We start from the raw sequence: 22,784 nt of genomic DNA on the forward strand, positions 1-22,784 counted from the left end.
GGTTTTTCAGGGCACGGACTTGCAAGCTTTAGCTGCAGTCCAGGACCTTACTCTATCCTACCTCAGCCCTTTAGATTTTAATTTGAGCGGGATAATAATTTAAATAATTTTAAAGCCAAATATATTTAGCTGTAAGCACCAGAGTTCTTCAGTGACTTAGGGTCACGGACATGTGGGCTAGCATCACATGTCCAGGACCACCCAGTTCTTCAGACACCCTGGTTCTTACTGCACCGTAGTCGAAAGAACGGAAAAGTTCCGAAACGGCTGAGCAAGTGTGAAGCTCGAAGAGGGAGAAGAACGGCCGTTTACCACTCCCAATTCGGATTTCAGACTTGTTCAGTCATTGAAAGTCATAACACGTTCATCTGTGTTTTGCAACGACATCGCAACGTAATTGCGAAAAGTCAGGAGGTTTTAGTAAATATCAGACAAAAACGCAAGACACGAAAGTTTTAATTGTGAACGTTCATAGTGTTAACAATCCTCGATGCTTAAAAAGTTTAACATGCTCACATTAATTTTAAGGCTATGCACTATTTAATAAACCGATTTAAGAAGGTTCTTCGTTTATTTACTGTTATTAGTGTGACCCCACACAAATTGTGCGTGCATTAAACATTACTGGAAATAAAACGACGCATTGTTGCTGGAAATCGTTCCCTTAAAGCAGGGATGGGGAAACTACGGCCCGCGGGCCAACTGTGGCCCGCCGGAAGATTTTATCCGGCCCGCGGACAGAATTTTAACTAGCTGATCAGTGGCGAATATATCTACTTTGTTTAAAGCTATTTTTGTTCTTTCTTTTTTAACAAAGTACTGATGACCTTTCCACTTTCTCTATTTTTGTTCTACAAAACATAAATTAATTAAAATAGTTAGCACAAACAGCTTTAACTGGTAAAATGTTGAAAGCAAAAGTTCTTTATAGAATAGCTGTAGATTAGCTCCAACTAGTATTTGTCTTTCTCGAGGAGCAGACATATGGAATCTAATATAGGTGAATTGTACTTCACATGAGGCTGACTANTTGGTTTGTCTGTAAAACAGTCATTTAATATCTTCAAATTGTTTCGTTCTTCATAGACTCATCTGAGGCTTTATCTAAAAATGATCCTGTGCAGTTTTAGCTCCTCGAAACGTGTTCATCAGCAGCATAGCAAGACAATCAGTTCTGAAAAATACAAAACACAAAAGCAGTACCTATGCACAAAACAAAAGGACAAATTAAACAATATGAACCAATAGGGTAGAATAAACGAGTATATTTAATGCCGATAATATGGATCGTGTTTTCTACACTAGGGAGCGCTGCAAGCTCCCGACTGTTTATACTTCCGGGTTACTGCTTTTGGAGTGCTTTGAAGCCAGTTAGATCACAATGTGATGTTTTGAGACTCTGAAAAATGAAAAGTGCATTAATTTAAAAGTTATTAGAAGAACAAGGACGAGTAAAAGCTTATCGTCTCACTTACTAGGCCAGCAAGAAAGCGATTGATCATTGGTTTGTCTGTAAAACAGTCATTTAATATCTTCAAATTGTTTCGTTCTTCATAGACTCATCTGAGGCTTTATCTAAAAATGATCCTGTGCAGTTTTAGCTCCTCGAAACGTGTTCATCAGCAGCATAGCAAGACAATCAGTTCTGAAAAATACAAAACACAAAAGCAGTACCTATGCACAAAACAAAAGGACAAATTAAACAATATGAACCAATAGGGTAGAATAAACGAGTATATTTAATGCCGATAATATGGATCGTGTTTTCTACACTAGGGAGCGCTGCAAGCTCCCGACTGTTTATACTTCCGGGTTACTGCTTTTGGAGTGCTTTGAAGCCAGTTAGATCACAATGTGATGTTTTGAGACTCTGAAAAATGAAAAGTGCATTAATTTAAAAGTTATTAGAAGAACAAGGACGAGTAAAAGCTTATCGTCTCACTTACTAGGCCAGCAAGAAAGCGATTGATCATTGGTTTGTCTGTAAAACAGTCATTTAATATCTTCAAATTGTTTCGTTCTTCATAGACTCATCTGAGGCTTTATCTAAAAATGATCCTGTGCAGTTTTAGCTCCTCGAAACGTGTTCATCAGCAGCATAGCAAGACAATCAGTTCTGAAAAATACAAAACACAAAAGCAGTACCTATGCACAAAACAAAAGGACAAATTAAACAATATGAACCAATAGGGTAGAATAAACGAGTATATTTAATGCCGATAATATGGATCGTGTTTTCTACACTAGGGAGCGCTGCAAGCTCCCGACTGTTTATACTTCCGGGTTACTGCTTTTGGAGTGCTTTGAAGCCAGTTAGATCACAATGTGATGTTTTGAGACTCTGAAAAATGAAAAGTGCATTAATTTAAAAGTTATTAGAAGAACAAGGACGAGTAAAAGCTTATCGTCTCACTTACTAGGCCAGCAAGAAAGCGATTGATCATTGGTTTGTCTGTAAAACAGTCATTTAATATCTTCAAATTGTTTCGTTCTTCATAGACTCATCTGAGGCTTTATCTAAAAATGATCCTGTGCAGTTTTAGCTCCTCGAAACGTGTTCATCAGCAGCATAGCAAGACAATCAGTTCTGAAAAATACAAGACACAAAAGCAGTACCTATGCACAAAACAAAAGGACAAATTAAACAATATGAACCAATAGGGTAGAATAAACGAGTATATTTAATGCCGATAATATGGATCGTGTTTTCTACACTAGGGAGCGCTGCAAGTTCCCGACTGTTTATACTTCCGGGTTACTGCTTTTGGAATGCTTTGAAGCCAGTTAGATCACAATGTGATGATCAATGTGATGTTTTGAGACTCTGAAAAATGAAAAGTGCATTAATTTAAAAGTTATTAGAAGAACAAGGACGAGAAAATTTTATCGTCTCACTTACTAGGCCAGCAAGAAAGCGATTGATCATTGGTTTGTCTGTAAAACAGTCATTTAATATCTTCAAATTGTTTCGTTCTTCATAGACTCGTCTGAGGCTTTATCTAAAAATGATCCTCTGCAGTTTTAGCTCCTCGAAACGTGTTCATCAGCAACATAGCAAGACAATCAATTCTGAAAAATACAAGACACAAAAGCAGTACCTGTGTATAAAACAAAAAGGACAAATTAAACAATATGAACCAATAGGGTAGAATAAACGAGTATATTTAAAACGGATAATATGGATCGTGTTCTCTACACTAGGGAGCGCTGCAAGCTCTTGGCATTATCAAAAAATTGATCCCGTGCAGTTCTAGCTATCTGAAATTTCATCAGAAGCATATCACGTAGTAAGAAAATTCTGAAAAATACAAGAGAAAAAAACAGCACCTAAGCACATAACAAAAATCATAAATTAATCGAGATCATCTAATCCGATCACGCAGAATTTGCAGATATTTAAACCAATAGTTTGAAATAAAGTGCACAATTTTAATAAAAAAAAATGGGAGAATTTAACTTAAAACCAAACAAATTTTTAAGATACGCATGTTAGCAAAAACAGTACTTCCTCAGGGGAGACTGCCATGCTAACATGCTGAAGCCTTTTTTTTAGTCAGTGGTTAAATTAAAAATAAAATAGTTCCCTGATGAAATATTGCTTGTGCTAACATGCGTATCTTTGTACTAGCATGCGAAAAGTAAAAAATTAACCTTAAAATAATATTCTAAGGTGATACTAAAAGGAAATTTGGCTAACTTCAGCTATATGTGAATAAGTTTTGTAAATAAAATATTAAATTAGATTTAAAAGTTTGAATTTTATACCAGATCTAAATGCTTTCTATGTAAACAGTATTCATATATTTTATTGCAATGCGAGAAAAAGGGAGTTTAAATTATTTATTTTTACTCTCGTAAAAAGTCGAAATTGAATTTTACATAAAATCTAATTAGATACATATTTAGTTTAAATCTAGAAATTTAGGATTAATTTAATTTCATCAAAGGCAAAAGTCTTCCAATATTATGCTAAAAATGTAAATATGACAGGCTTTAAAATAAACTACACATTATTACACTATGTTTTTATGCTTTATAAAATAACAAAAATGAGAAACGAAGAAATTAAGATCAGTAAAACACTAACAGAACTGAAAAATTTTGATGGCATGTAATGGTTTAACATTAAAAATTCAACTTTTACAAAATTACTAACAAAAATTGGATGCATTATTTTGATCAACTGAAAAAAGAAATTTTTTTTTTGAAGACCTCTGTGAAATAGTGAGTTCTAGCAAATGTAATTTACGGTAATTCTTGGCAAACTAAAATGTCTCCCAAAACAAATCAGAAATGAACTGTTCCGTAAAAATTAATGAAAGTTTGTTTTGTTTCAACGTGAATCTATTGTAAAATTCTTTGACAGCTTTTTGTGAATCGAGTACTAACGAATCTTATTTTAGTTCTACTCTTCCTTCTTCTAATTGCTTTGAAATCCTCATTAATGTAGTCAACACTTTATTCTCTAGGCCTGCCTCTTGTTCGGGCTCCAATTTCTTTAAAGGTAGGTACTTTATTTACGTAGCACTAGAGCTGCACAATGGCGACAAACTGGGGAAAATCCCTGATGATAATCAAAAGACATGCCATCGCAATTTTGATCCTCTGCAGTGGGGATGGCTCCCCTGCTTTTGGTAGACCAACTACCTGTACGTGAAGTCGAGCACTTTGCGGTAGAACAGCATAACGAGGACTGTGCACCCTCGATCCTTTTGCAGGTTGATCAAAGTGAACACGTCTTCACGATCAGTCGAGTGCGGGACCCAATTTGTTTAAAGATTCCGGATATTAAGAATTTGTCCATTCGGCAGATGTGTCCAGCAAATCGTATGCAATTTATCGTGGTTGTGAATACTCAGCTCTATACAGCATGTACAGCTCATTGTATGCGTGATTTCATTTAATATTAATATATTACGTCCAGAATCCTCGCAACTATTTTTTTTTTAAAAAAGAAGCTAGTACATTTTCAGACAATTTTGATATAGCCCAAGATTTTGAACCCTATACAAGAACAGGTTATAGAAGTTTTTGGTAATTTTAATCTTCAATATTTAAATTTTCTGACATTAAACTAAAAACATTTCGGTGTTAAGAAAGTGTGGTCCGCACATAAGATTAGCTTTTAAAGGCTTCAGATTTTTAAGAGTCCGATTCAAGTTGAGCTCAAAATTGGAATATAATCATAATTAATATTTTCAAAATGTTACAACCTATCCGTTATCTGATCTCATCTAAGAACAATAAATATCCCTTTCGACCGGAAAATAGTGTGAACGTCGAAATTAATGAATTCTAATCACCTATAAACGTTCTTTTTCTCTAAGATTAAACGTTAGTAAAGGGCCGGGTGGTTTTTCAGGGCACGGATTGGCAACCTTTAGTTACAATCCAGGACCTTACTCTATCCTACCTCAGCTCTTAAGATTTTAATTTGAGCGGGATGATAATTTAGATAATTTTAAAGCCAAATATATTTAGCTGTAAGCACCAGAGTTCTTCAGTGACTTAGGGTCACGGACATGTGGGCTAGCATCACATGTCCAGGACCACCCAGTTCTTTTGACACCCTGGTTCTTACTGTACCGTAGTCGAAAGAACGGAAAAGTTCTGAAACGGCTGAACAAGTGTGAAGCTCGAAAAGAGAGCAGAACGGCCGTCTACCACTCCCAATTCGGATTTCGCACTTGTTCAGACCACTCCATTGAATATTTCCGTTTCATAACACGTTCATCTGTGTTTTACAACGACATTGCCAAGTCAGGAGTTTTTAGTAAATATCAGACAAGAACGAAAGACACGAAAGTTTTAATTGTGAACGTTTATAGTGTTAAAAAACCTTAATGCTTAAAATGGGAGTTGTGCACTTGCTATTCAAATGGTTATTAATTATCATTATGATGAGATACAGACATAAGTAGGCAGTCATTTCAACTATTTACTGACCAATCAAAATTTGTTAAAGTAAAATACTGAGATAAGACAACACATTGTTGTTGCTAATTGTTCTCTAAATGGATTTTATAACTTTTTACATCTTAACCGTCGATGAATAGTAAACCTAATTTTGGGTTTACGACTACTAAGGTTCAACTCCGTATCCTTGCAGTTTTGTACCCAATCCGAAAGACAAGGGAACTCCTGGATCAATCATCGGGTGAAATTTGCTTTCGTGGAGGACTTTTCTAATGGAACTAACCCGCATTTGAATTAAGTCAAGAGGAAAATCACGAAATCCTTCTACGGTTAGCTTGACGGCAAAGGCGCTCTAAACCACGATCCGTCTACCACTGAGAATATTTAACGTCAGCACAGGGGTTGGTGCATGCCGGATACGGATAATTCGTATCGATCACCTCATTTGAATTGCATCCCCTGAGCCACCAAAAGAATTTTTTTTATCAAATGATTGAAAAACAGAAATCGTGTTAGATTAAAATATCATTAGACATGTGCTCGCATGTGGCTCAAAAACCTGGGCTATGTGAAAATCAAAGTAAGCTAGTCATATTCGAGAGATAAGTTGGATTCTGTGCACATTAAGTAACAATCGTAAATCTGATTTATCTCACTCAACATTTAGAGCAGTAAAATTCTCAACCATTTTTTTCGTCGCGGTACTCTTTTAACTATTTCGAAATTTGACGGCACACAAAGAAAAAAAATAAGTTTAAAATTTGCTTACTTAAAAACTTGTAAAATAGTCTATGATTATAATTTAGAATGTGAAATTAAATATGTACTACTCAAACAGTACGTTTATGAAAGGATTAATTACAGGTTAACTTTTTTTGTTGTTGCTATTTATAGATTAGCTTGTTTTTTATAGTTATTAATTGTTAGTTTTTTATATTATTTTCTGTGATTCCTTGTTAACTTGTTTTCTTTTAATTATTGTTAGCTTTTTTGTTAGTTATCCTGTTCATAACTATTAATTGCATAGTTTATTTCAATGGTTAGCATTTATTTCCTTTTTTGAGTTAATATTTACCTTGCTTTTGTTCCTTTGTAATTTTAATAGTCATTAACTTTCCTAAGTATTTGGATATTGGCAGAGACAGAACTATCGCCGACAAAGATGTTTACGCCATTAAAGCGTGGGAAAGTATATTTACTTTAATTTGAACTGTACTAGCAATAAAAAAAGAATAAATTTTTTACTATAACATTTCTAAAATTTGGGGGCACACAAAAGTGCTGCTACAAAAAAAAATTAAATATAGTTTAAAATGAGACTCTGGATATTCTCAAACAGATTGAAACATGAACCAGACTCACGGGCTGCAATAATGGAAACTTTAAAACACTAGACGTGAACAGCTGGAAAATCCTGGCGAGAAAGAGGACACCTATAAGGCATCTAAAACACTTTAACGCCTCACACTGAGTTGAAGTAGATTGTTTAGAGGTCTGAATAGTTATATCATAACCCATTTAACGCCTCATAAAATCTCAACACTAAAAGTTACTAAAAGAAGCACTTTGATTCTACCTTTGATGTAAAATAGTTTACACCAGCTTTACTGTTCAATAACACTAAAATTTATGACAGTATGATAAGATACACATTAATAAGATACACATTAGCGTCAATAAATTTATCAATTTTAAATAATAGCTTAGAAGGCAAACACACAATTAAATTTAAAATTTTAGAAATAAATACTACATACTAGATATGAATTCGAATAAAGCTTAATAGAAAGTTATATAATATTGAATACAATTTGCAGCTGTTTGATAATTATAATTATCCTTATTATGCAATTAAAAACACATTTTGAAACGGGGAATTTTGTTTTTAAATTTTCAGCAGCATGATAGAAAACAAATACACACTCTGTCCTACTTGTAAACCAACAACTAGGAGTATCCAAACTATGCGAAAATAAGGGTTGTTAACGAAAATTCTCAAATAGTGTGTAAAGGGGTGTTAGAGCTACTCCATTGAAGTTTTCCTTTGCAGAAATAAGATCCCAAAAAAAGATTTAATGCAGACATTTAAAAAGATTCTTATTTAAGACTTTGGGTAAGTTTATTTGAAAATTTCTTCCATGCTCTCTGTACCACAGAACACATATTAACCAACATTTATTGCAGAAAAGTAAAAATAATTTAAGCTATATAACTTTAATTTACGATAGCATTCAACTCATGTAATTGCATAAAATGAAAGAACGGGTGCTGAATGATATGTACTTTGTAAGGGTTAATCATTACAAATAGAAATAAATTTAAAGAAACATTTGATAGGAAAATTTGTAATTTAGAAATTTTTCTACCAGTTTTTTCTAGTATAGGAAAGGTTATGCTAGGGACAGTTGAAATTTGAACACTCCAGGTGTTCGCAATGTCTTCGAAATTTCGATTCACGATAATTTTAATTTGGTGAGAAAAATGGTCAAAAATATGATAGTCCAGAAACCCTAGAAATTCTGTATTGTCATCAAGCACTGTGATGCAGTTAAGCACTCTAGCTCATGTAGAAATAGAGCCAAATATATACTGAAGTTTATAGCCCTATAATCAGGAAAGCGAATTAAATTCTCTATGCATAGGTCAAGAAACTATTTAAAATTGCATTGTCATTGAACACTGATCAATGCTCTAACAAGTCTAAGTTTTTAATTGCAGGATTCAGTTGTCATAAATTTAAGCGTATTAATGTAATAAACTGATTGCTAGATTCACACTGCGTAAAATAGAAAAAAATTGACAATAACACTATTGAACAAGTACCAGTATGAAATATTTGTTTCCTGGTATTTTCTGCTTAATAGAAACTCAAATTGCTTAATAGAAACTATCATTAATGTAGTAAACTGATTTCTAGATTCACAATGAGTAAAATAGAAAACATTTGACAATAACACTATTGAACAAGTACCAGTATGAAATATTTGTTTCATTTTATTTTATGCTTAATCGAAACTATCATTAATTTGCGTAATAGAAACTATCATTAATGTAGTAAACTGATTGCCAGATTCACAATGAGTAAAATAGAAAACATTTGACAATAACACTATTGAACAATTACCAGTATGAAATATTTGTTTCATGGCATTTTCTACTTAATAAAAACTCAAATTGCTTAATAGAAACTATCATTAATGAAGTAAACTGATTGCTAGATTCACACAGCGCAAAATAGAAAAAATTTGACAATAACACTATTGAACAAGTACCAGTATGAAAAATTTGTTTCATTTTATTTTCTGCTTTATCGAAACAATCATTAATTTGCTTAATAGAATCTATCATTAATGAAGTAAACTGATTGCTAGATTCACACAGCGTAAAATGGAAAAAAATTGACAATAACACTATTGAATAAGTACCAGTATGAAATATTTGTTTCATGGCATTTTCTGCTTAATAGAAACTCAAATTGCTTAATATAAACTATCATTAATGTAGTAAACTGATTGCTAGATTCACAATGAGTAAAATAGAAAACATTTGACAATAACACTAATGAACAAGTACCAGTATAAAATATTTGTATCATGGCATTTTCTGCTTAATAGAAACTCAAATTGCTTAATAGAAACTATCATTAATGTAGTAGACTGATTGCTAGATTCACAATGCGTAAGATAGAAAAACTTTGACAATAACACTATTGAACAAGTACCAGTATGAGTAATTTGTTTCATGGTAGCTTCTGCTTAAAAGAAACTCAAATTGCTTATATAGAAACTATCATTAATGTAGTAGACTGATTGCTAGACTCACAATGAGTAAAATAGAAAACATTTGACAATAACACTATTGAACAAGTACCAGTATGAAAAATTTGTTTCATGGTATTTTCTGCTTAATCGAAACTGGCATTAATTTTCTGAATAGAAACTATCATTAATGAAGTAAACTGATGGCTAGATTCACATTGCGTAAAATAGAAAAAATTTGACAGTAACACAATTGAAGAAGTACCAGTATGAAATATTTGTTTCGTGGCATTTTCTGCTTAATAGAAACTCAAATTGCTTAATAGAAACTATCATTAATGTAGTAGACTGATTGCTAGATTCACAATACGTAAGATAGAAAACATTTGACAATAACACAAATGAACAAGTACCAGTATGAAATATTTGTTTCATGGCATTTTCTGCTTAATCGAAACTATAATTAATTTGCTTAATAGAAACTATCATTAATGAAGTAAACTGATGGCTAGATTCACACTGCGTAAAATAGAAAAAGTTTGACAATAACACTTTTGAACAAGTACCAGTATGAAAAATTTGTTTCATTTTATTTTCTGCTTAATAGAAACTATCATTAATGTAGTCTGATTGCTAGATTCACAATGAGTAAAATAGAAAACATTTGACAATAACACAATTGAAAAAGTACCAGTATGAAATATTTGTTTCATGGCATTTTCTGCTTAATCGAAACTATCATTAATTTGCTTAATAGAAACTATCATTAATGAAGTAAACTGATAGCATAGCATAGCATAGAACTGCATTTTCTGCTTAATAGAAACTCTACTACATTAATGATAGTTTCTATTAAGCTATTTAACTGATTGCTAGATTCACAATGCGTAAGATAGAAAAAGTTTGACAATAACACTATTGAACAAGTACCAGTATGAAAAATTTGTTTCATGGTATTTTCTGCTTAATAGAAACTATCATTTTCCGTAAATTTAAAAATTTGCTAACTTCAGGTTCAACAAATCTAGATTTTTTAGTTATGTTACTTTAATTATTCTACGTTACATATTCTTATTTACATTAAGCAATCAGTTATATTCAACTTTTATAAAATGAAAAGTAAATTAATTTTAAAATTAAAATATGCAAATAAAAGTTTCGTACATAAAACTAATTAAAGAGTGATTCTCAGACTTGTAATCGTGTAAACATGCTTAATTTAAACTAGGATGTGGCCGTAAGTGGCGTGCTGACCAACGAAGCTGTTTTATGGCTTTTACCGTCGTTAAAGTAAGAAATCACTAGTATTCTGGAGAGTTCACAAGTCTAGGCCAATCGGGCAGCCAAATCTGCCACCCAGAAGCAATACTTTCTGTCCTGTACACCTAGAACCCTATCCTCCACAGTCAGTGAAGCCCATCTCTAGCTTTGCAGTTAGAGAAGGGGTTAGAGCAACATTAAAAATTAGAATGAGAAAATAAAACCAATTAAGTTGGGATATTAGTTGCTAGAATTGAAATATATTAAATGGGTTATTTAAAAAGGTACCTAATACTTAAGATGTTGCTATAACTAAATTAACCAACTTTAAAACAATTTAGTTACATTATTTAATTTAAATACTGAGTTATTTGATTATTTTATTTTCTTGCCACAGCCTCCTGATCATCCAGTGAGATAAATATCTCTCTACGAAACGTTGAGATCAGAGAAATACTCGCTTTCTCGCATTACTAGAGCCGAATTATATAGAAATGGTTCTGACTCCTCCTGCGAGTTAAATTTAAGTTTTGAACTGCAATTAAAGTTTTGAAATTTTTGTTTGATCACTTTTGATTTTGAATATTACTATCATACATAATGATTAATCCTTTTTGTCATTCAAATCTGTTGCATAAAAATTTTATTCGTACAGATACTTTGAAATTTTAAAACCGAATCATGAAGACCTAAATATTAATTTAAATTAACAAATTTTGAATTATTTCTTAAAACTTTAAACAAGTTACAGCACTCCTTGAAATATAATATTGTTGAAATTATTGTAGTCATCGAAATGAACGACACTAAGCACTATGAACGTCCAAGTTGTGCAAACATTTAAAGCTAATTGGGTTTTTCAGGGCACGCACTTGCAACCTAATGTCACTGTCCAGGCCCTTACTATTGACCAACCAGCTCTTAATGTTTCACTAATGCAACGATGCTATCTTTAGAATTCTAAGCATTACGAAAGCATATATTAATCATTTGTAAGCGCTAGGGTTCTTCAGAGACTTGGGGTCACGAACTTGCGGTCTAGAATAGCAGTCCAGGTCCACCCAGTCATTAGAAGTAACTCTGGCCCTTACTCCACCGTACTACACCAGCTTGAAAATTCAAGTCCCACAAAGGATCGACGAGTTCGAAGAGGGAACAGAACGGCCGTCTACTGCTACCAGTTCGGGCTCGCCCAACCATTTCAGAACCTTATTTCAAGCCTGTTTACCCATGTTTTCAATAAACTTTCATTTCCTCAAATTTTTGGAAAATCTTTCAAACTGTTGAAATCTTATCTCAGAACGTTCACAGTGTATAGTTTTTGTTACTCTCGAAAACTGTTGGAACATTTTCGGGGCATTCTGTTGAAGGATCGGTTTAGACCAGATCCTCCATTCTGTTTTCAAAAAGTCTTTTAAAAATCTCTTCAATTCCTTTGTTTAGTTTCTTTTAATGGTATCAAAGTTGAAATTTCTCGGGAAAAATTTAATTCTTAAATCATCATAAACAGGACAGACAGTAAGTATGTGTTCGATATCTTCATAAGTTTTACAAACTTTGCAGTTCGGGACTTTCCCGAACAATTTTGACTGATAACTACCTAGGGCTCCATGGTTAGTTAGAAATTGATTGATATAGAAGTTAGAGTAGATCTTTCGATCACTGACATTTGGGATAAATTGGTAAGTAGAATGTATGTATCAGTAAAGGTTAGCATGTGGTCAAAAAGCACAAAAGTTCGTATTGAAGGCGCATTCTTTACAGTAGGTGCATCAAATTTTAGGTAATATGCTAAATGAATTCTTTTCAATTAATCTCAATAGTAAATACAAGAAAAATCCCAAATCTGTTTAAGCAACATTAGAAAAAAAGGCCTTATGAAATGTTAAAGTAAAAATATAACCTCAATTGTGGACGGGAAATTAAAATAAAAATGCTCAAGCATTGCACGCAAGTTAAGGATTCATTCGATAAAGGAAAGCTCAAATCTGCTGCCCCAACAGTGAATATTATTTTAATGCCATATTGGCCAAAGAATGGCAAAGGCGCACTATGCATTTAGATATATTGTATAGAATTTTGTAACTTTAGAACCAATTATGGCACCATTTTGTTGACAAATATAATTAGGGTGAATCTACATTCTTACCACATTACAAGTACCTAAAAATGCTCACATTTAAACTGGAGTTCTGAGCCTTATTGACAAAAGGTTAATAAGTTCGTAAGTGAAATTTATTAGCAACCTCAAATTTTTACATCGACAAAAAGGAATAGTTTCAGTCACCAATCCTAAATAGTTTAAAATTTTTTAATTACATTGTTTGGAAGTGAAATTTGAAGTTTAAATTTATTTCTCACTGGCTTAGCCACTGTTATAAATTTAGCTGCTGATCAAAATGGGTCCACGACTTTAATTAACTTCAGTTATACAGGGTGTTTATAAACTGATAACAACCAACGCACTGTATGGAGCTGCCGTATGTTTATAATATTTTTAGAATAGTAAAACCAATTTAACATTTGACACAGGGTCGTGGGACTACTTCGTTCATTTTTAAATGGTAAACTATTATCTTACCTAATTATTCGTATGGCTACCTTCAGGTGCCTTCTAAAAATACCAATTGAAGTGCTTTATTTACATAAATGTGGTTAATAGTAAAGCTTACGTTTGTCAAAGAGGGAGGGGGACTATTTTCACTTACCAGTTCTTCATTTTGTAATTATTCATCCAGCTTATTTCTAGTTTTCATCACATAAATTATAAACTTTTATTTATCGGTTCATGTTTAATACCAATTCTTTACAATAAGAAATTTTTTTTTCAAATTTCAATTTTAAAAAATGGTTTTAACAATTAATTTTATATCAAATGTTAAATTAATTTTTTAAAATTAATCTCAATCTCAGAATTACATTAACAACATAAGAAAAAAAAGGCCATATAAAAAGGTTCTAGTATAAAAACCCGACCTCAGTACTGAACAGGAAATTAAAATTAAGAACGGAACAATCAAAATCGCTAAACGCTCGCTTTAATTGTTTTCCATGCATTAACCTTTTTCCCTTACAGCAAGCCTAGACAGACGGGCTTAGTGGGTCTGTTTGGTTGTAGGATTGGGCACTAGGTGCGCTGCACAGCACACGCGTCTTCTGGGTGTCTGCTGTGCTGTTTCCGTGACAGAGGGGCTTATGTCTTTCGGACCTCCAGTAGGGGATGCAATTTTACGCAGTGGCTACGAAAAGCCGCTTCAGGGGCCGGCTGCACTCCAGGAAAGACTCACGCTTTAGGCACCGCTTGAAGCGGTCAAGAATAGTAATTCTACCTATTAATAGTAGTAATATAGTAGAATATAGTAATTCTACCTATTAATGCGTCATACCTTATCTTACAACCCTGTTTTATTGGTCTAGGACAGGGATGGGCAAACTTTTTTGGTCTATGGCAAAAATCTAGTTTGGTGGGCCAAGTAAAAACATCTGAAAAAAACTATATACAAGTTTTATTTTAAATATTTAATGAGATGAATGAAATTGAGATTTCATTTTTAAAAGATCCTTATATTGAGGTTCCAATTGAGATGTATTTATTTTAAGGCACAAGGCCAAATGTTTGTTAGTCTACTTGCGAAATGATTTTTACTAAGGTTCATAGTTGAAAACACTTGTTCACATCTATAAAGTGAAAAAAAAACACAGCACTCACTTTCTGGTTATGAAATATTAAATTTGGGAAACTAGCTTTTGGTAATGATTTGTAAAACTCATACTTTGGCATACTTAGAAACAACTGCTTCAGAGGGCGCCAATCCACGGCTACTCTATAAAGGACTTCTGCTTTCGAAGTTTTACCAATTGAAGCTTTCTGAGCTAACTAATTTAATCAATTTATGTTTTGTGGAACAAAAAGAGAGAAAATAAAAGGTCATCAGTACTTTGTTAAAATAGAAATAACAAAAATAACTTTAAACAAAGTTAACAAGAAAATGAATTGGCAAGTTAAAATTCTACCCCCTGGCCCGATAAAACGTTCTGGCTGGCCATAGTAGGTGCATGGTTGATGGTGATTGCGAAGCTATTTTATTTGAGTTAACATTTTTTCCTGTCCGAGAGACAGAAATTTAATCGAACTTAAAATTTATTACGACGCCCGGTGGCTGAGCGGTAGCGCTTCGCGCTGTCGTGCCACGGATCCCCGGTTCGATCCTCGGTCCGGGCAAGGTTGACTCAGCCTTTCATCCCTTCAGTGGGTAGACAAATGAGTACCAAGCATGCTTGGGAACTAAACACTTGGGGTTCCGCGTTCGGCTGACCACCTGACCGAAACTTCTGCTCCTGCACCCCAGAGCCCAAGGTCAAGAAAACTGAGATGGGCACAGTAGGCCTTGGCCCTCAAGGGCTGTCGCGCCGCTGAGTTTAGTTTAGTTTAAAATGTATTACAATGTCGCTGAATTTTCTAGAAACTATAAATTTTTTAGGATCGTAATGAATTTTTTATTTTCAAAGATGCAGAGCTGTTTATTGTGAAAGATGTATTAAACACTTAGATATTTTTCTTTAATATCTGTATATGACTTCATCATAATACTAAAACAGTTTTAAAGATTTCCTAAAAGCTATCTAGTTCAATGAAGTGATTAAATTTCCAAGGTATTTAATACCTCATTTTGAAATAAGAGTACATGAGAGAGCAGCGATGTGGAACAAAAAATTTACGAGTTTCTTAAAAGAAATATTAAAAATATATAGTTTACTTCAATGTTTTATGTAAAAAAGCACAGTAGAACTCATTTTTTTTTATATATATTTATACAAGGAAATGTCAGAATATTTCTGATCCTATCTTATTGATGCAATTAAATGGACAAATTACATATTAATCAGTAACAATTACGAAGGTCATATTGTATTCACAATGTTAATTTTCAATTCATTACTAAATACTTTCAAGTATGAATGTTCTAAATAACTTTCAAAATAAATAGGTTTAATACAAATTTTATTATTGCATATGATTAGTCAATTAACTTTATGAAGTAGACCCAAGAATTCAATAATAACTGCTGCATTTTTGCACTAATGACTCAATTTTTATTTACAAATTACTGAATAATTATGAATAATTTAATAAAGTGGTAAACGTGGTTGGTTTATTACTGAACAATTGCCCGACTTATTTCAGTTTCTTCCATTTCTGTATGAAATACCAAGTAATTTTCAACTATTTTATAAGTTGGTTTAAATTTGGTATTCATTTTAGTGGGTTTTATTATGAAAATATCATTAAAACAAAAAATTAAACCAAAAAAGTATTCCATTTTTATTTAAATTGAGCTGTAAGAAAACAGGTTTTGAAATCTGAAAATTTCAAATTCTCAAATAAAGCATCAAATATAACATTTTAGATATTTTTTTTTAATATTTTAGAATATGCATGGTGCATCTCTAGATATGTATAAAACACAGGCGGAATGTTAAACTGCAATGATTAAATCAAAACGAATATTGAAGAATTCACAATTTTTTTCTTATAACTATTTTCTTCAGAATATTTAAATATTATTTTAATAAGCTTTTACATAATATTGAAATTAATATTGAACTAAATTATCGATATCTATATACTTTGTAAATTTGATAATTGATGCAAATTGTATATGAATATTTGCACTTCGAATGTTCATTATCAATCGGGTCTAAGCTGGCTACTCAAAATATTTGGAAAGAATTAATAACATTTTTCAGAACCTACAAGATTAGTTTATGTATTGTTATTGACACTTCACACAGAAGAAAGCTAAAACCTGCAGACAAATTGTACTATATTAAAGCATTTGGCTAATGGATGGCTTAAATCATATGAATTATACAAAAAGAATAATATCACCTCAATATATTAAAATCGAGCACTATTTATAAAAACATTGTGGGAAGTAATTCCGTATTTTTTCATTCTGCATTTTACAACACCAACATAATGCTTATTCAATTCAAATTTTGAGTTATCAATGCTATTTTAATAAGTAATTATAAATACAAATGAGAGATTAAGACTTAATGAGTTTTGAGAAATTTATTTTCCTGAGAAAAATCTGGAATGAGAGTAAGCAAAGGGAAAGCAAAAATCGAAACTCAGGAAATGCACTAAAATATTACATTTAGTTTGCATTTCATATACATGTTTATCTTGACAACCAATATAAAAATAAACAAATAAAACTGAGAGGCTTTATTTTAAAATAAAGACAAGTATATAAAAAGTGCTATTATTCCATTCCTTCCGTCAAGAACCAAGAATATAATGAAAATAGTAATGTTAAAAACAAACTTCCATATGCAAAAGTTCTATACAAAGTTTTTGTCAACACAAATTTATCAACTCCTCTGTCATCTACTTTAATATTTTAGTAACATCAAAACAATCTGGAGGTTATAAACAGGTTATTTTTATCTAGAATTTTTAATTGCTTTGCTTTTTAATAACAAAAGCAATACAAATTACTTTTAATTGGACCCTAATTTTGCGTTTGTATTTGTTCAAAAAAATTATTTTTATATTCTCCTAAAAAAAAGAAAGACAATTTTAAAATTTTTCAACTTCATCTTCGCTTGCGGTATTCGATTTTCTAAAAACAATTTCTAATGATTTTTTCATCTATTAATGTCGATGGAAATCTCTAACAATATTAGGAGTACATACGATTTTTTTAAAAAAAATTACTTTTGCAGCCATTGCTGAAGATGTAAAAGCAGGACAAAAAACATCTTTACAAGCGCTGTGGTGAGCAACTTGGCGACAGAGCTGATTCGCCAAGGATGCCAAGCTGATTCGCCATAATTAAGCGTACAGCCAAACTTTCTGATTCAAATAATGTGTTTTTGCAATTTGCATACTTCTATACATAATAATAAAAGCGGCTGTGTGTGTGTGTGTGTCTGTAATCACAATATATCGCCCCAGAAGCCTCGCCCAGGCACGAAACTCGGCACATAATTGTGTTTTGACATAATGAAGAAGTATTTTTTTTCTTTTTCAAAAATTTGGATTAGTTTTTTAGTTATCAGTCATTTTGTAAGAAAATCTATGCTTTTTCGTCTTCAAAGAGCCATATTCAAGAAACTATTAAAAAATGCATATACTTTTCTCCACTCTTATAAATGTATGCTAATGCGAACCTTACAATTGAAATATTAATTTTCGACAACTTAAACCAATAATATACGAAGGAATTAATAATTTAATTGTAAGGTTCGCATTAGTTTACATTTATCAAAGTGGATAAAACTTTAACTTTTGTACTAAAAATGTGGCAACATATTAGATACGTAAATAGAACGCTACGCTTTGATATATTTATCGCTGTTCATAATTGTTATAATAAGTTTTTCTTCTTCTTTCCACTCGCTTTTTTTTTTTTCTTAAGCGAAGACGATAAGGGAAAATTATACTTGAGGATGCCCCTTGGCGAAATTGGTGACTTATGTTTGGCGCTATTCCTGTTTGCGCGGAACACCGTGGTAACAGAAATAACGGCCAAAACATAATGATATTTCAAAAAACATTGGAAAATTTCAACAAAACATCGGATAAAGCTTGCAATGAACCCAATATAAGCAAAATTAATAAATCCAATAAAAAGGATTTTGAATCGAAGCAAAAATTAATGGAGTAGGTGCAGAAAGAAAAGGAAAAAAAAAACAACTCACTTCTTCATTAAGCTTGAATATACTCAGATTTAGGTGCACAGAATTATCTAATAACAGTTAGATACTGTCTAAATTTATCGTGAATAGAATCTGTGTACCTCCATCGTCACATAAATTCGGCGAAATATGAATCGAAAATGGCGTTTGTGGTACCGAACTGGTGATGACATTTTTTTATAAAGTCCCTTTTTATGACTGCCCACATACCTTCGATCTTATTGACCAGAAGTAAAAGTAACCTTACCAGCCGGTATCTAACGAAGAACTAATGGACCTCTGAAATTACGTATACCGTTGAACATTAATAACGCTAAAATCTAAACCGTTGAGAATCACGATTGGGTTTCAACATCGCCCAGCTTGGCGATCAACCGCGATCACAACTTGGCGAGAATCAAGGGGCACCCTCAAATATAGTCTACCCGACGTTAATTTTTGTAGCGATATAGAAATAGAAATTGATACCATAAAAAAATTATAGAGAAATAGATACCATAAAAAATTAATTCGTTTTCGTGTTCTTTTCATGTATTTAAAGCAACTTTTGTATGCTTTTACAATTTCTGAGGCCTTTTTTTAAGAAAAAAAAACAAGTCTCCACCTGATAGTTATATTATAGGTTTCTTTACCATAGCAAAGTTACATCTTCAAACATCCTCAAGAGCTATAACACATCTGCAGCAGAACTGGATATGAAGACAAAATTTCAGGACAGAAACACTTTAATTGTCCACTAATCTTCAGATTTCCTGCTATGTTTTAAAAAACTTTATTTGTGAAAACCTTTAGCGTGGCGGACAGCTGGCCGCCTTAGGCGGCTAGTTTAAAATAAAAAATTTCTTATCGTTATTGCTTAAATAATTCAGATAAATTTCTTGTTCGCATATACACACTAACTTTCATTTTATTACTAGAGTCCTTGCAACCCTATTTCTTCTAGAACCTTTGTTTTACAAGTACTGTCTAGACTAGCAACATTCTTACTAGACAGTATTAAAAATAATTTTAAAAATAAAAGTAGATATGTTTTTGCAATTTGCATACTTTTAAAATGAAACAAAATTTCTTATCGTCATTGCTTAAATTATTCAGATAAATTTCTTGTTCGCATATACACACTAACTTTCATTTTATTACTAGAGAAAGAGTCAAAACAAGTTTCCTTGCAACCTTATTTCTTCTTGAACCTTTGTTTTAACAAGTACTGTCTAGACTAGTAACATTCTTACTAGACAGTATTAAAAATAAAAGTAGATATGTTTTTGCAATTTGCATACTTTTAAAATGAAACAAAATTTCGTATCGTCATTGCTTAAATAATTCAGATAAATTTCCTGTTGGCATAATACACACTAATTTTCATTTTATTACTCGAGAGAGAGTCAAAACAAGTTTCCTTGCAACCCTCTTTCTTCTTGAAAATTTATTTTTACAAGTACTGTCTAGACTAGTAACATTCTTACTAGACAGTATTAAAAATAATTTTAAAAATAAAAGTAGATATGTTTTTGCAATTTGCATACTTTTAAAATGAAACAAAATTTCTTATCGTCATTGCTTAAATAATTCAGATAAATTTCTTGTTGGCATAATACACACTAACTTTCATTTTATTACTCGAGAGAGAGTCAAAACAAGTTTCCTTGCAACCCTCTTTCTTCTTGAAAATTTGTTTTTACAAGTACTGTCTAGACTAGTAACATTCTTACTCGACAGTATTAAAAATAATTTTAAAAATAAAAGTAGATATGTTTTTGCAATTTGCATACTTTTAAAATGAAACAAAATTTCTTATTGTCATTGCTTAAATTATTCAGATAAATTTCTTGTTCGCATATACACACTAACTTTCATTTTATTACTAGAGAAAGAGTCAAAACAAGTTTCCTTGCAACCCTATTTCTTCTAGAACCTTTGTTTTACAAGTACTGTCTAGACTAGTAACATTCTTACTAGACAGTATTAAAAATAACTTTAAAAATAAAAGTAGATATGTTTTTGCAATTTGCATACTTTTAAAATGAAAACAAAATTTCTTATCGTCATTGCTTAAATAATTCAAATAAATTTCTTGTTGGCATAATACACACTAACTTTCATTTTATTACTCGAGAAAGAGTCAAAACAAGTTTCCTTGCAACCCTATTTCTTCTTGAAAATTTGTTTTTACAAGTACTGTCTAGACTAGTAACATTCTTACTAGACAGTATTAAAAATAATTTTAAAAATAAAAGTAGATTAGCGGTAAAGTTACAAAATTGTCTGTAAGTATTTTATGAAATTAGTAAGGGAAGAAGGGAGAAACTTTTACAATTTCTAATAAGCTTAAATTTATTGCATAACAGTGTCCATTATTCTAATGCCACATTGGTCAAAGGGCATCTAAATAAAAAAAATATTGCTCAATTTTGCATTTAGTTGCATTGAAGAAAGGTTCTTAACTTCAGAGCCAATTGTGAAAATATGCCACCATTTTGTCTCCAAATAAAATGGTGAATCTAAATTTTGATCACATTGCGAGTACTTAGAAAGCTCAAGTTTTAACTGGTTCCTGAACTGAATTAAGAGAAGTTAATTCTTAAAATGAAATCGAAGTATCAACAACTTAAAATTCTTACACCGGCAAAGTAATTTTAGTCTGCAATCCTAAAATTATTGTAGAAACATAAATTCGATCGATTGGAAAAGTGACATTATTGGTTTAGCATTTCTTAGTTATTATGAAAATACAGTTTAACTAATATAAAAATGAACATTACGACCTGCTTTGAGAACCTCTAAACTGAACTCGTACCATCTTTGTTTTATCCGGAAGGCACTTTGAATCAACTATTCCAATGGTTCTTTTATTCCTGCCGAAGGATTTCTGTAACAAATAACACACTTTAATTGCTAGAAAAATGCTTAAAAAAATTAAATTAGCTTAGATATGACTACAAAATTTATAAAACTCATTTAAAATTAACGCAGAACGATCTATAAATTAAAAATAAACTAAGATAAAAATGTGTAAATTGAGGATATTGCATGTGTTTGACTTATTAAACTTTAAATTATTTTAAGTTTGTTACAATATCAAATCGTGATCATATAATCAATAATGAAATAAGTGGTTTTACACTTAACATTAGAACGAAAACCAATAAACGGTTCCCAATTGAATAGATATAGACGATCGAGATTTTCAAACTTTTTATTAAGACCAAAACTTTCGAAATGGATATTTAAAGTTTTTAATTAATTGATAAATTCTTTATCCATTAATTAAAAGACTTTTTATCTATTAATATAAAATCTCTTGAAATTTGATGCTTCTGCAATTAAAACTTTTCAAAATCTTGTTTTGAACCTATATAAATTTATTCAGACTAGAACTAAGTAAAAGCCCTCAAGATTTCCCTAGACGATAAGGAAATTCTGCAATTAAAAACCACCATTATCATTATACAATAATTTGAATTAAACAAATCATGAATATAACAGAAACCTAAGCAAAATATCCAGATAATTTAAGCCATTAATTTATTTAACAGATAATCTAAAAATAAATATGCAAAAACTGAAACCTTTTCTATCTTTAAGAAAAATATTTATCAATAAATAAAATTCAAACTTTATTCAATAAAAACTTTAGAAAACTTTCGTATATTTAAACAAAATTGCTTATTAAATTTAAAAGTAAAATCTTATGATCCAATTTTAATTACATTGAGTGAAGAAGTTTTCCGAGAAATTTCTGGTAGTATTAAAATAATTTAGGACTAAGCATTTAAGCATTTTAATAAGACGTAAAATTCGCGTTCAAAAGCTAATTAACCAGCGGAGAAAATAAATTTATCAAAAGAAGGTAATAACACAGAAACTTAACAAAATCGACATAATCAAGAATTTAGAATAATAAGTTTAAGTCTTAAGGTAACAAGACTAAAGTGAAATGACATTTTAAAAGAAGTATTCAACTATATTGATTTGGATATTCGAAAGCTTTAATTAAACAATCATACTAACTACTAAATAACAAAGAGTATAAAAGAAAGCAAACTTACAAGTGAAATAAACTACGACGAAGCGAAAACGCCCATCCAAAAATTTAATATATACCTAGAAACACAACACACTTTCCCGTATACTTAGAAGATA

General features: G+C 31.4%; 1 long non-coding RNA gene across 1 annotated transcript; it reads right to left on the reverse strand.

The window, feature by feature from the left end:
• Window positions 1-1,036: 1,036 nt before the first annotated feature.
• On the reverse strand, window positions 1,037-22,784 carry LOC122270189 (uncharacterized). Its single transcript, XR_011637565.1, has 4 exons — window positions 22,691-22,784; window positions 21,439-21,510; window positions 2,900-3,069; window positions 1,037-2,824 (listed from the first exon to the last, which is right to left on the reverse strand). It is a non-coding gene; the product is annotated as an uncharacterized lncRNA (long non-coding RNA).

This window comes from Parasteatoda tepidariorum, chromosome 8 (genome assembly GCF_043381705.1).
Source record: "Parasteatoda tepidariorum isolate YZ-2023 chromosome 8, CAS_Ptep_4.0, whole genome shotgun sequence".
Lineage (NCBI taxonomy): Eukaryota > Metazoa > Arthropoda > Arachnida > Araneae > Theridiidae > Parasteatoda > Parasteatoda tepidariorum.